This window comes from Psammomys obesus, unplaced genomic scaffold, assembly GCF_907164565.1.
Source record: "Psammomys obesus unplaced genomic scaffold, mPsaObe1.curated_primary_1811, whole genome shotgun sequence".
NCBI classification, from domain to species: Eukaryota; Metazoa; Chordata; class Mammalia; order Rodentia; family Muridae; genus Psammomys; species Psammomys obesus.
In genome coordinates, this window is record NW_026592118.1 from 24454683 (window position 1) to 24466651 (window position 11969).

Genomic DNA, 11969 nt, shown 5'->3' on the forward strand with positions numbered 1-11969 from the left:
AGATGGTGCTGCACAGGCCTCCCCAGGGGCTCTCAATGTGCAGTTGAACCGCGTGTGGGGCAGAGCTTGCGTACGGTCCTCCCGGGTTCGCTCGCTCGCACTGCTCTGTCTTTCTCTGTCTCCTCCAAGTGTGGTCAACCCTTTACACAGGGACCACAGGAGAGTTCTTACTAGGAATGACTGTCGGTCCCTGCCCACTCGCGTGCCATCAGCCTTAGCAGATCTTCAAAGTTGGAGCCACCTCCCTCTCTACCTCCCCACGCCCCTTCACGCCACTGCTCCGAAATTCACCGACCTTCGCATGCATTGCCTAAGGGCTGCAAACCTTAGGGCAGAGAAGCCAGCAACCCCGCCGGGCTTTCTGTATTGTAAAGCTCGGGTCTAGGTACAGTAGCTCACTAAAGACTCTGCAGATACACCCCTATAAACGGAGGGAAGAAGGGGGAGGGAAAGGAGGAGAGAGGAAAGGAGAAAGAGAATGAGGAGAGGATGTCAGAAGGTCCGTGCCTCTCCGCTTGAGTCCCAATTAGATGCGACTGTTTCAGCCTGGCCAAGGTGAAGGAAAGTTGCCTCTGAGCCTAGGAAGTGGGTTTGGCTGTAAAGAGGAGGAGGGCGACTGAGCACTGAAGATCCCCTCCCTTCTGCTGAAGACCACTGGGTCCCCTTCTTCCCAACCTCCTCCTGCTCTTCTCCTCTCGCCCTCCCTTTTCCCACTCCTCCTTGACTCGGAGGCCTGGATGCTGGGCCACCGGGCAGTGGTCCAGCGCGCAGCCGGGCGGGGGCGGGGGCAGGGGGCACTGTGACAGGAAGCTTCGCGCACAAGTTGGCCATTTCAGGGACAAAATAAGTTCTCCCTTGGATTTAGAAAGGACAAAGGCAGCAAGCTCCCTCTTTTGTGTCGGATGAAGAGGACCAACCATGAGCCGGAGCCTGGGTGCAGGCTCACCGCTGCCACTACCACCGCGGTCAGCCTCAGTTCCTGCCAGGAGTTGACGGCGCTAGGTAAGCAACCCCGAGAGGGACGTGTCCCTCCGGAGGGTGCCCAGCGAGGGCGCAGGAGCTTGGGTGCCGCGTGGGGCAGGCAAAGCGAGGAAAGTTGAGGCTGAGCACCGACCGGTCTTTACATATCTGCCAAGGGTGGAAAACGTGGGTCACAGGAGCAATGTGGGTGTGCGTGAGATAGAGTTTGTGTGTGCGCGCGCGCTACTGTCCCTCCAGGAAGAGGCCGGTTTCAGAGCAGAGATTTGCGGCCAGGGAGTGAGAGGTACAGGGACTAATTAGAGAGACAGGTCTCGTTCGCCAACTGCCTCCATCCAGCCCAGAGCTGGACTCAAGATTCCTTTGCTTGGGGGGTGGGGGTGGGTTATAAGGCTTTGTGCAGAGGAACCCTGCGATGTGAGGCTGACACGCTGGTAGTTCCATGTGGGTGTGGAGGTTGCCAGGCAAGGTGGGTAGCGGCAAGCAGGACCCCCGGGTGCTGCCAGAAAAAGCTCCGCAGCCAGGGGCAGACAGAGGTTCACCCACCACCGGCAAACATGCTTGGAAATCAGACCTAATTCGCTGCCCTTTGCTCCTTTTTGACTTGAGCCAAGAAGAAATTCAAGAGCCAGACTCAAAGCCTATCTCCCCCTGGATCCTGTTCCATTTTCTTATCTGTCAGTGAGATAACTCGGAGAGGGCGGGAGATCCGCGTTCCAAAAATAGGCTAGGTAATATACCCAATAAGCTGATTTCTTAGGAATTGCTCTTAGATCTCCTTCTAGTTTTCCCGGGAAGTAACAAACATGTAAGGGTCTCTTAAAGGTGCAATACTTTCAGAGAACTGTTTTAAGGATTGAACCCCTGCTCTCAAAACAGAGTGCTGCAAATTGTGGAGGCAAATAAAACTCCACCTTTCTCAAGATGTGTGGCCACAGAGTCAACTAATTTACTTATAAAGTAGTTCTACTCTTCTTTAAACAGTAATGCATGTGCTATAGATACACTGAATGTATATATATACCCAATGTAATCTTTTGGCACAATGAAAGTTAAGATTTTTATGAGGTTAGTGTTTAGGCACCTCAGGAGTCGGTTAAGAGTTTCTTTGCTTGGATTTGTGTTCCTGGTTCCCAGGACTGCTTTTTTAGCAACTTTGTTTCAGGGTGGGGAGAGAGATCATCACTTTGGAAATACTCATTTACCTGTCTCAATATCTAAATTAGCTCTGGTTTATCTGATCACAACTTCGGGATGCTAGTTGAACTCTGTTATATGTATAAAAGGCATTTCCCAAAATATCCACATTTCCATTACCCTAGATGTTGTGGATAACAATCTACCAAAGACATCCAGGAAACTCTGATCAGCTGTTAGTATTCTGTACTTCTATTTGCCTTTTTTCCTCTAAAAGCAGTCCAATATAACTTGACAATCTAAAAGCTAATGTGCAGCAGACCTTAATAAAGAGGCATTTTAACTTTGTAACAGTAATGTCTTAGTTTACGAAGATTCCCCACACCTGTAGGTTTGAGCTGTCCACACCTTCTGGTTCTAAATGCCTATCAAAAGTACATAGATGTTTTGAATGGACATGCCCTGAGCTCTTTTGGTTTACAGGCTAAGTGGTACTTTGGGTGCTCATGATGCAAAATGGCACAGGAAGAAATTCTGAAATACATTCTAGCACACATAAAACAAAGAAAACTATATCTGTGTTTATAAGGCCTAAAACAATCTGACAAGAACACTTTGTATTGTTAAGTCCAATCTCACTCATGCCTCAAAATGCTGAGGACATCTGTTTCAGTAAGCTGAACCCTTACCATAAAATATGAAAGTTAATTCATTAAAAAAAAAACACCTTTGTCAGTGCACAAAGGCGAGATCTACTGATTTAAAGTGTATAGTGTTTGTCAATTATGTCTTAGTCTACTGATTACAGATGGAAAGATTACAGTTATTATAAATAACATATTAGATATATTTATGATGTGACTTACTCATGTATGTATTACAGCTGTATTTGAAAGGTGCTAGTATACATATTGGGGGGCAGTAGAAACCTTGCTATTTATTTCAAGATTGCCTAATACCAACAACACTTCTCTTAGTTCATGTCATTGAAATTAAAAATTGGTAAGCTGAACAAATGCAAAAATAACACAAAAAAAAGAGTGATCTTTTTCTGTTATAACCAATATCTCTGTTGAGTGAAAGATCTAGGCCATCAAAAGGTCATCTGTTTCATTTCTCCACCTCATGACAGGCGATCAATAGGAAACACACCGTTAACCTAGGATTCTCTAGTTTATAAGAGTCATAACAATAATAACTTACAACTTCCCTGGGAATAGTCTCCTCATCTGTGGGCACTAACTTCATTTCCAAATTAAATGATCCCTTCTTTCTGTCCATTCTCGTAAGCATGAGTCCCCCAAATGAGCCAAGATCCTTTATTGTAGCAGGTATCAAGATGTAGCCTAGGAATGAAATGTTTTGATTTGTTTTCTGTACTCAACATCATCTCAAGAACCCATTCAAAAAAAAGAAAAAAATAATACCTAATTTCTCTGGACAGTAGAGGAGGGCAGGTTACATTTCTATGGGGTAGAATATAGACAGAGCAGTAGGGAATTATTTGTCTTTCCCAGAGCCAATTCCAAACAGGGGCTGATGTTCACACACAGTTGTCTCCCTTTGCTGTTTTATGCTGAGTTGATTGTTCATTCCCACTTCTTTTGAGACTCTGCTAAATGTATCCAATTCTGCATTAGATGAATTTGTTCAAATTGCTCTCAAGAAGCAGAGTAAAATGATAGAAGATTATTTATCCAGACTAAGCACACAAAATGAGTACAATCGTAGTAACTGAGACCACACCACCATTAGAGCATCCTCCTGCCCCCCCTAATGTAAGTGGGTCCCCACAGCATCAGCGTAGTTTAGAGTGCTCTCATCCGGTGTCTTTCTAAATGGCTCATGGAATGACTTCTTCCAGAGTTTTTGAAACACTATTTCATACTGTAATGGTTCTATCAAGAATTTTGTGATACGAATTCTTCCACGATTCTGATTTATCCTTATCCTTAACTCCTTATCTTTTACTCCTTCAGGCTGTTCCATTCTCTTGTATTATTTAAGGTCATCATCTGATATTTATACAGGACTTGTAAAATTCATGGCAACATAAGAGAACACACAGTGCCAAATCCATATCTTTGTCCAATAGTATGTGTTTTAGAGGCTATTTAGATGCTTGTGTGTGTGACTCTGTGTCTCCATCATTTATCTGATTAATGTCAGAGATAAGAAATTGTCTTCCCTAACATTAGTGACCTGCATGAATATCCAAATGATCCTTTCCAAGTAAAGTTCTGAGTAGTTGCACATTTATGAAATATTTTCATTGCAAATTTGTTGTCATCACTCACACTACAGGAGAGTTTTGTGACATGCTCTTCTGATGCTCCAATGAGCTCCAGAAGCTGTTGTCATGTAAATTCCACTGCCAAAATGAAAGTGATTTCCATGATTAATAGAATGTGCTGAGAATGTCATAGTGTACCTAAGATAGCTGTGTCTGAGCACAGCATAGAAGTTCTGTTAGTTCTGTTTTCAGTGGCCACTTCATACTGATACAAACTAAAAAAATCCAGAATTAAGAACACATTATTCAGTGCTCTGTATCATGAAAAGTAAGCTCACATCATGCATATACCAACATAAAGTATATTTAGGCTTATATGGAAGAACCATATGGGAAGATTACTTTAAAAATAAGAAACCTGAAATAGCCATGGGGGGTAGGGGGAGACAGGATTTTATTTTGTCCACTTAAAATCTGGTCCCAAGGCATCCATGTGTTGGCTTCTTTAAGATTCTTTAGCAAATATCTTGGTAGCCTCACTCTCCCACTCAACTGTTTCTCCCAGTCCCCAGGCACTGAAATGCAAGATTTTACTAGACAGTAGAGGAGCAAATGAGTAGGAAGCTCCTCTGAGGTAGGCTTTGCAAATATAGAAGATGGCTGTCTCTGACTGAGGTGAAACAGCAGCCAAAAGCAGAGTGTGCTGCTATCTTCACACCTTGTTGGCCATTAGAGTGTACACAGAAACATCCACGCAGAAACAATAGGGAAAAGGGCCACTACAAAACTAACTCTATTTTTAAGGGCAGTGAGTTGGGCTGCATGGAGCAAAGCAATTTTTAAGTCAGAGTCCTCCCTTCTGAAGTCCTAAGATGTTTGTACAGTGCCATTCATCCCGTAGTGGTGAGTCCCCTCAAAATGATTTTCCTTAGAAACAAAGGGAAAATCAATTTTCTTGGTATAGGAAAAGTAGGCCATTAATGTATTTGTGATTTCACCCTGGCACCAGAGAGGCATTCTAAGGAGTGACACTCTACATAGACTGTATTTTCTTATCAAACCAGCAGTCCTGCTATAGAACTGCAAAACTGCACACTGTACTTTAAGGGTACAGATACACTTAGAAAATTTTCAGGTATAATCTACACCAAGTCTATACCGAGATATTATGTTTCCAAACAAAGCCACATATGTAGATGATAGCTCTAGAAAAAGTATAAGCAGCCCTCCAGTTGAGTTTCTTGTCAGAGTGTATATTTATTATCATTGCTTTTTTTTTTTAATCAAAATAGTCATTTGGACAAGCATACATATTCACCAAACATATAATAATCTTCAAAACCCTGATGCACAGTTTTCAAAAACTTATAGCCAATATATACAGCACAGGAACTCTAAGACTATAAGAATATCTATACCAGTGATAAGTTTTAAAATATATGGGCTAGTTTTGATGAAACTCTCTTAAAAGAAAGAACACAGCCAGAAAAGTCGGCTCTTAGCAAAGCAACTGGTGAAAAAGTATTTACTAGCAGCTGTTATGAACAAAATATGATTTAGGGTATGTAGTGAGGACACAAAAGTGACAAAATACGAACAGAAACTTTATAAGCATATGCGCAGTTGAAGCTGCTCAAACAGCAGCTTTTTAGAAATTCTTGATTAGAAACGAATAAGGAGTTAAGGAGATTTTTGGTCCAGAAGAGCACTTGCATTCAATCACAAGGACCTGAGGCCCACCCCCAGTAGTCACACAAGAGCCAGCTATGACAGCACTCACCTGAAATCCCAGAGGTGAGAAAGCAGAGACAGGAGATCCCACACACTTTCTGGCCAGCCAGTGTAGCCAAAGGGGAAGGTCAGTGTTCAGCGATAGACTATTTCAAAACGTAGAGCTGTGAAAAATTTAAGGAAGACACCAAACATAGATTTCTCACTTCCACACATGTATCCATACGTGTGTACACATACACAACTAAATTAACACCAGCACATATGTGTGCACACATACTTACAAACAAAAGAATTAAAATAGAGTTGTCAATATTATTAACCAAATGAAGACACTGGCCTCCTTCATTTAACATTTTAATTTGGATTTAAGACATGCATACATATAGACATTCTCTGTCTCTCTCTCTCTCTCTCACACACACACACAAATGCTCTATAGAAATACTGTGCTGTATTCTGTATGAAGACAAAACCAATGGCATGTCATAATAATAGATCCTTATTGACCCAGTTGCCCTGTTGGAATAAGTTTACCTTAACATAGCAAGGATCGTCTGGTTTACAGTTACAAGAATTCAATGAATCAAGAAGATACTGGGAGCCCTTTTAACAGAAGAAATGCTACTCCTGTCAGAAACAGGCATTCACCCAGGTCCCAAACAAAAATCCAAACCTATTCTAACCCCATGATAAACTTTGTCAATTATATTGTAAAATATATCATCACCCAGATTGTTTCCTTGTTGTGCTTCTTTTCATTCATAAATCTTTTTTGAGATTCAAATAAAGGGACATGCTTCCAAAGGATGTAAAACAAAGAGCAATGAATGGGACTCAGGAAAGGTTCTACAGGCCAAGGTGTCATCTACCCCTAAATAGAACCCTTCCCCAAAACAAGAAAATATGGTGAAAGAAATAGACTGAAACATTAATGATAATAATTAAATATATCTAAGAAAAATCAGAGAATTGGAACTCTCTAGGAAGATGATAGATGTGTTAACAAGCTGAAAAAATACCAGCTCTGAAAATATTAAAGAAATAAATTTCCTGATCTGAGTTCAATGAAAATCACCATCTCACAGAAATACAGTGACAAGAATACCGTTTCTGAAAGAACCAGGAGGCTTTTCTGCTCGGTAAAGACTAAATGTTCCTGTCAGTCTTCTCTTACAATCTAATTATTTCCAGGTAAGCAACCTGGAAAAGGTGTTCTGTAGACTAGCAAAACTTTGAAATGTCTTTGCCAGGCTGGAATAGTAACAGTTCATCTTCACATAATCTCAGATTTTTATGTACTGGAGCATTTGTCTGTAATCTATCTAGCAGCCTGCAACTGAAAGAATTCAGAGATTCTCAAGTTTTAGCACACTAAGATTAAGAGATATAAGTAGCCTGATCAATCTGTAGGACTGCCCTATAAAACTCAAATTCTTTGAGAGGAGTGCTTTCTCACAAACAAGAAACCAGTTCTCTTGCTTGCATAGATTTATTCCTATTGTCACAACACTGAGGGCTTGAAGTATGAGTCTTACCCAAAGATGTTTCTCAGATTTGTGCTAAGAAATTTTTATAAACAGAAAGAAAGAAGATTAGAAGGAAAGAAGAAGGAAAGAAGAAGGAAGGGAGGAGGAAGGAAAGAAGGAAAAAGAATAGATATCCCAGATCTGTCCCTCCATCTGGAGGAAGCTGGTTTTTTTCGATTGTTAATAATAGAGAGCAGATAGATTATTAGTAATATTTTGTATTTTACTTAGCAGTTTCAAGACACCATGTGTTAGTGAATACAACATAGTGGAAACTGCTTTCAAAAATATGTCAAAATACATGCCAATTTGAGAGATGGCAGTACAAGGTCAGAAACAGTTGGAATTTGTATCTGCCTCAAGGAGAAAATGAGATCTGAAGAATATAATTAACTGTTTCTATTTTGAAACACATTTTTTTTTCTGCAAAAGCAGAGACCCTCTATTTGCTGATTCCTTAATCCTAGTGATTTCTGTCATGTTTGGGACTAGTGATGGGCAGGCCCACACCTCACTTCAGCACTGATAAGACACAATGCGAGACTCAGACACATTTATCTAATGACCAAGGCCTGTCTTTTGGAAAAACACTTAAGGAATATTTAAAGCTCTACTATCTCAAACTATCTCTTCTGACATCTGCCTTGGTTCATGAAATTCTCCAATTTTTAAGCTTTAGCATCACATTCAAAAAGTACGAAAACATACACCTCCAAAGCTATCTAGTGTACGTAGTCTACAAAAGACTGAATCGTCAGGGTTGTTTTCCAGAAAACTAACTTCACCAGTTTGGTAGGGATGTTTAAGCAATATGGAGTTTTGCGTTCTGTGGATCTGGCTTTATAAATGCTCAGCTCTTACTAATGTGAGACAATACCATCACTTGAACAAATGAAGCTTTCCAAGAAAAAGATTAAGTGGCATACAGCACGCACCTTCCCCATGTTTCTTCTAAGATCCTAACTTATGCCTTGCTGTGTGGTGTGGAAAGGAAACTGGTGGTGCCTCAGATGAAAGAACGTGGAGTGCTCGGGAGGAAGAGACAGAATGCCAGGACCAGCCTCTGTCCTATCACACAAGACAATACCCTGACTTTGACGATCACCTCTTCAGCAAATAATACTTAACAAAGAATGGCCCACAAAAGCCAACATCAAGATCACTTAGACATGAAGACTATTGGCCAGACACAGCCCAGACTAGTGTAATCAAATACAGTTGGAACTTCAATTAAAGAATCTACATATTGGCTGAGCTTCAGATTATTCATGAGAAAAATGCAAGTTTGAGAAGCATTCCTCGATTAGTCTGCTTAGACACCATATTAAAGCACTGCAGTTGGAAACAATTCTGGACACTAAGGTGTTCAAGGTCAATTTACCAGCAGATTTGCTGTACATCTTCTTTTCAGGTAGGATGCTGTTTTGCTTTGTCCACACGAGAGGGAGGAAGAAAGAACTCTGTTCTTATTAAGACACTAGTCCAATCAACAAAAACTCAGGTATAGTATAGACCTCATTCAAGTCTATCTCCCAAAGACCTCATCTGTAGAAACCATCGCATTGTGGGCTAAAGCTTTAGCATATGAATTTTGGAGGTACTCAAATATTCAGTACAAATCAATTTAGCATGGAATGATGGTCCTACAGAGAATGTTCTGTGAACTGCTTGTACCAAATTATTCACCACATCATTCTAGTATAATTGGATTAACCAGTTGTCTAAATTCTGCAAGCTGAGCATTTATTAATTAAGCTCAACTAATAAAGCAGTTTCAATGAGTTATATGTGCAGGCTGACTGTCCAGAAATCTATTCGCATTACAAAGGCATTTATTCTGTTACCTGTAGCAAATCTTTATAAAATATATAAACACTTACAAGGCATCATCTTTTTTTTATAAAGGTTTCACATTAGAAAAACCTCTCCCTTTACTCTGCAATTTTTACTATAATGTTGATCTATTATATACAAGAAAAAAATACAGACACCTTAAACAATTCATTAGTGAAAACATTTCTCTTCTTTCTTTCTTTCTTTCCTTTCTTTCTTTCTTTCTTTCTTTTCTTTCTTCCTTTTTTTTTTTTAAATAGATCAGAAACCTGACTTGCTTCTATGCACTTCAAACTGAAGTTGTCTTTATGGCTATATTTTTGTAATCTAAAGGACATGGTAAAACATTGTTTTGTCCAATTCCCCACCTCCTCCAGATTTTCAGGGCAGCAAGAGTGTCTAGAACCTCATTCGGCAACTTAACATTTTCCACTCAGCTTCTACTGCATTCAAGTGAATGGTTGCTTAGCTGAGGTTGGCAGAGCTCACAATGATAGTTTCCTTAGCAGCACTTAGAACCACATGGGAAAAATGCTGAAGGGAGAATGATGGATAGGCTGCAGAGGGTAGAAGGGCCTCAGACTGGGCCACTAGGTTCTGGTCTCAGGGAGTGTTCACAACTCAGCCTACACTCAAATTCATAAATGGGGCAACAGAGAAAGTCAGACCTCCATGCTTTCAGACATTTTTAAAGTCCAAGACTCTCAGACATCACAGTGATTACCTACTATACTGTACACTGTGGCTCCTGCAGAGCCTGGCTTTCAAGACCTTTTTTTCTTTATGGTTAAGGTAATCTTATAGGAGCCTCCCTATACATCAAGCTTTGTATACCTAAAGGCAAAAGCCCCATCACCACCCCTAACCATTTCTTTCCTTCATATTTCCCAATCCCAACAAGGCCTCACCTCCTAATACTGCCACTCCCTATGAGCCTATGAGGGCTATTTTTTTAATTAAAATTTTATTTTTTGTATTAATTATAGTTTATTCACTTTGTATCCCAGCTGAAGCCCCCTCTCTCATTCCCTCCTAGTCCCACCCTCCCTCCCTCATCTCCTCCCCTAGCTTATCATGTCTCATCAGGATTGGCTGCATTGTCCTCCTCTGTGGCCTGACAAGGCTGCTACCCCCTCATGGGGAGTGGTCAATTCATACCAAGACACTTAATGATACAGAATTCTTGCCTAGCAAGAAGCCCCAGGTTCAATTCACAAAAGCATCCTCCAACAGAAGTATCTTGATAAATAGCTGGTGTTTCTCTTCCATTCCTAGATTTTCAAACAACTAAATGGAAAATCATCACTTAAAAATAACTTCCTTGCGATCTTCCTCAATACCAACATCTGCTTTCTGTTTTCACCCAAGATGGGTTTTGTATATCAGTGTAGTCACAACTTCATTTTGAATGTATTTTTCCTCCTCCTTTCTACAAACCTATAGTTAAATCTAATTTCACAGTCATCAAAGTCTATGATGTTTTCATCTGTCTTATCAAAGTTTTACCCAAAACATCTATGCAGTCTTATATAGGCCCAAATAATAAATTCTGTTTTGGCAGGCATAGAATATTCGGCAGAATAATAAGCAAGTTACTTTTTTTCTTCCTTCTTATTTAAAATTAATTTGGTAAAATATACTTGAGGAATAAAATAATGGGAAACCTTACCTACTAAACAGTCATCATTAAAAAAAAATAGTATGCCTAGACCAATAGGATGATTGAAACTTTGAACATTACAGGTAAATATTTTCTTCCTGGAAGCAGGAGCTGTCATGTTTGCATTCAAATCTAGAAAAGAAAGCTTATGTGCTCTCAGGGGTCATCATCAATGCTTCTTTGTAGCTGTAACTGACTCAAGCTCTGACTTCTGCAAAACTGGGATTGGAAGAAGATGGTAGAGTATGGAATAGAGATAAAGAAGGGGTAGATGGAATATGGGTAGGAGGGTATGGGGGGGTTGTTCTTACCTGCCAGTCTTCACACATTCTGTGACACTATATTTTTAAGGTTAAGCACACAAGCATGATGAAAATTCTTTTCCACTGCTGAGGGTTCAGTACCTAAGTCTCCTGACACCGTTTTCTTTTTTCTGATCACAGCTCCTCAACCCTTGCTCCTTCAGCAGTCCAGGTCACGTGATTCACATTCTTGGGGTCTTAGTGTCCATCCAGGCCTTACTTATGGGCTCAGTTCCTTTCATTTACATTCCGTCTACAGGAAGTACTAACACATTTCTTCAGGAAAACTCTTAAGCATGAGGACCTAGCTGATATACCATTACCTCTTTATTCCTGAGCCTCTACTAGACCAGCTATGTAGCTGGTGCTTTTTATCTTCTCTGCATTTCCCAGACTGGAAACAGCATTAGCCACTGTTGTAATTCCTGTGTGTTTTTGATCCTCAAAAGCATATCCTAATGCTCTCTGCTTAGGACACAATAAAAGACATTACAATTACTTCCTTAGATATTTTTCCTGCTTTGCTGAGAAGACCTGGAAAGGTACTAGTTTTGCAACAAATGCTT

General features: G+C 40.5%; 1 protein-coding gene across 1 annotated transcript in view; it reads left to right on the forward strand.

Annotated features, from left to right (window-relative positions):
• The first annotated feature begins 800 nt into the window (after positions 1-800).
• The window catches only part of Grm3 (glutamate metabotropic receptor 3), a 223987-nt gene continuing 212818 nt past the window's right edge, over positions 801-11969 (forward strand). The window contains exon 1 of the mRNA XM_055613003.1: positions 801-1002. The gene's annotated coding sequence lies outside the window, so the exon portion shown is untranslated. The remainder of the gene's footprint in view (positions 1003-11969) is intronic.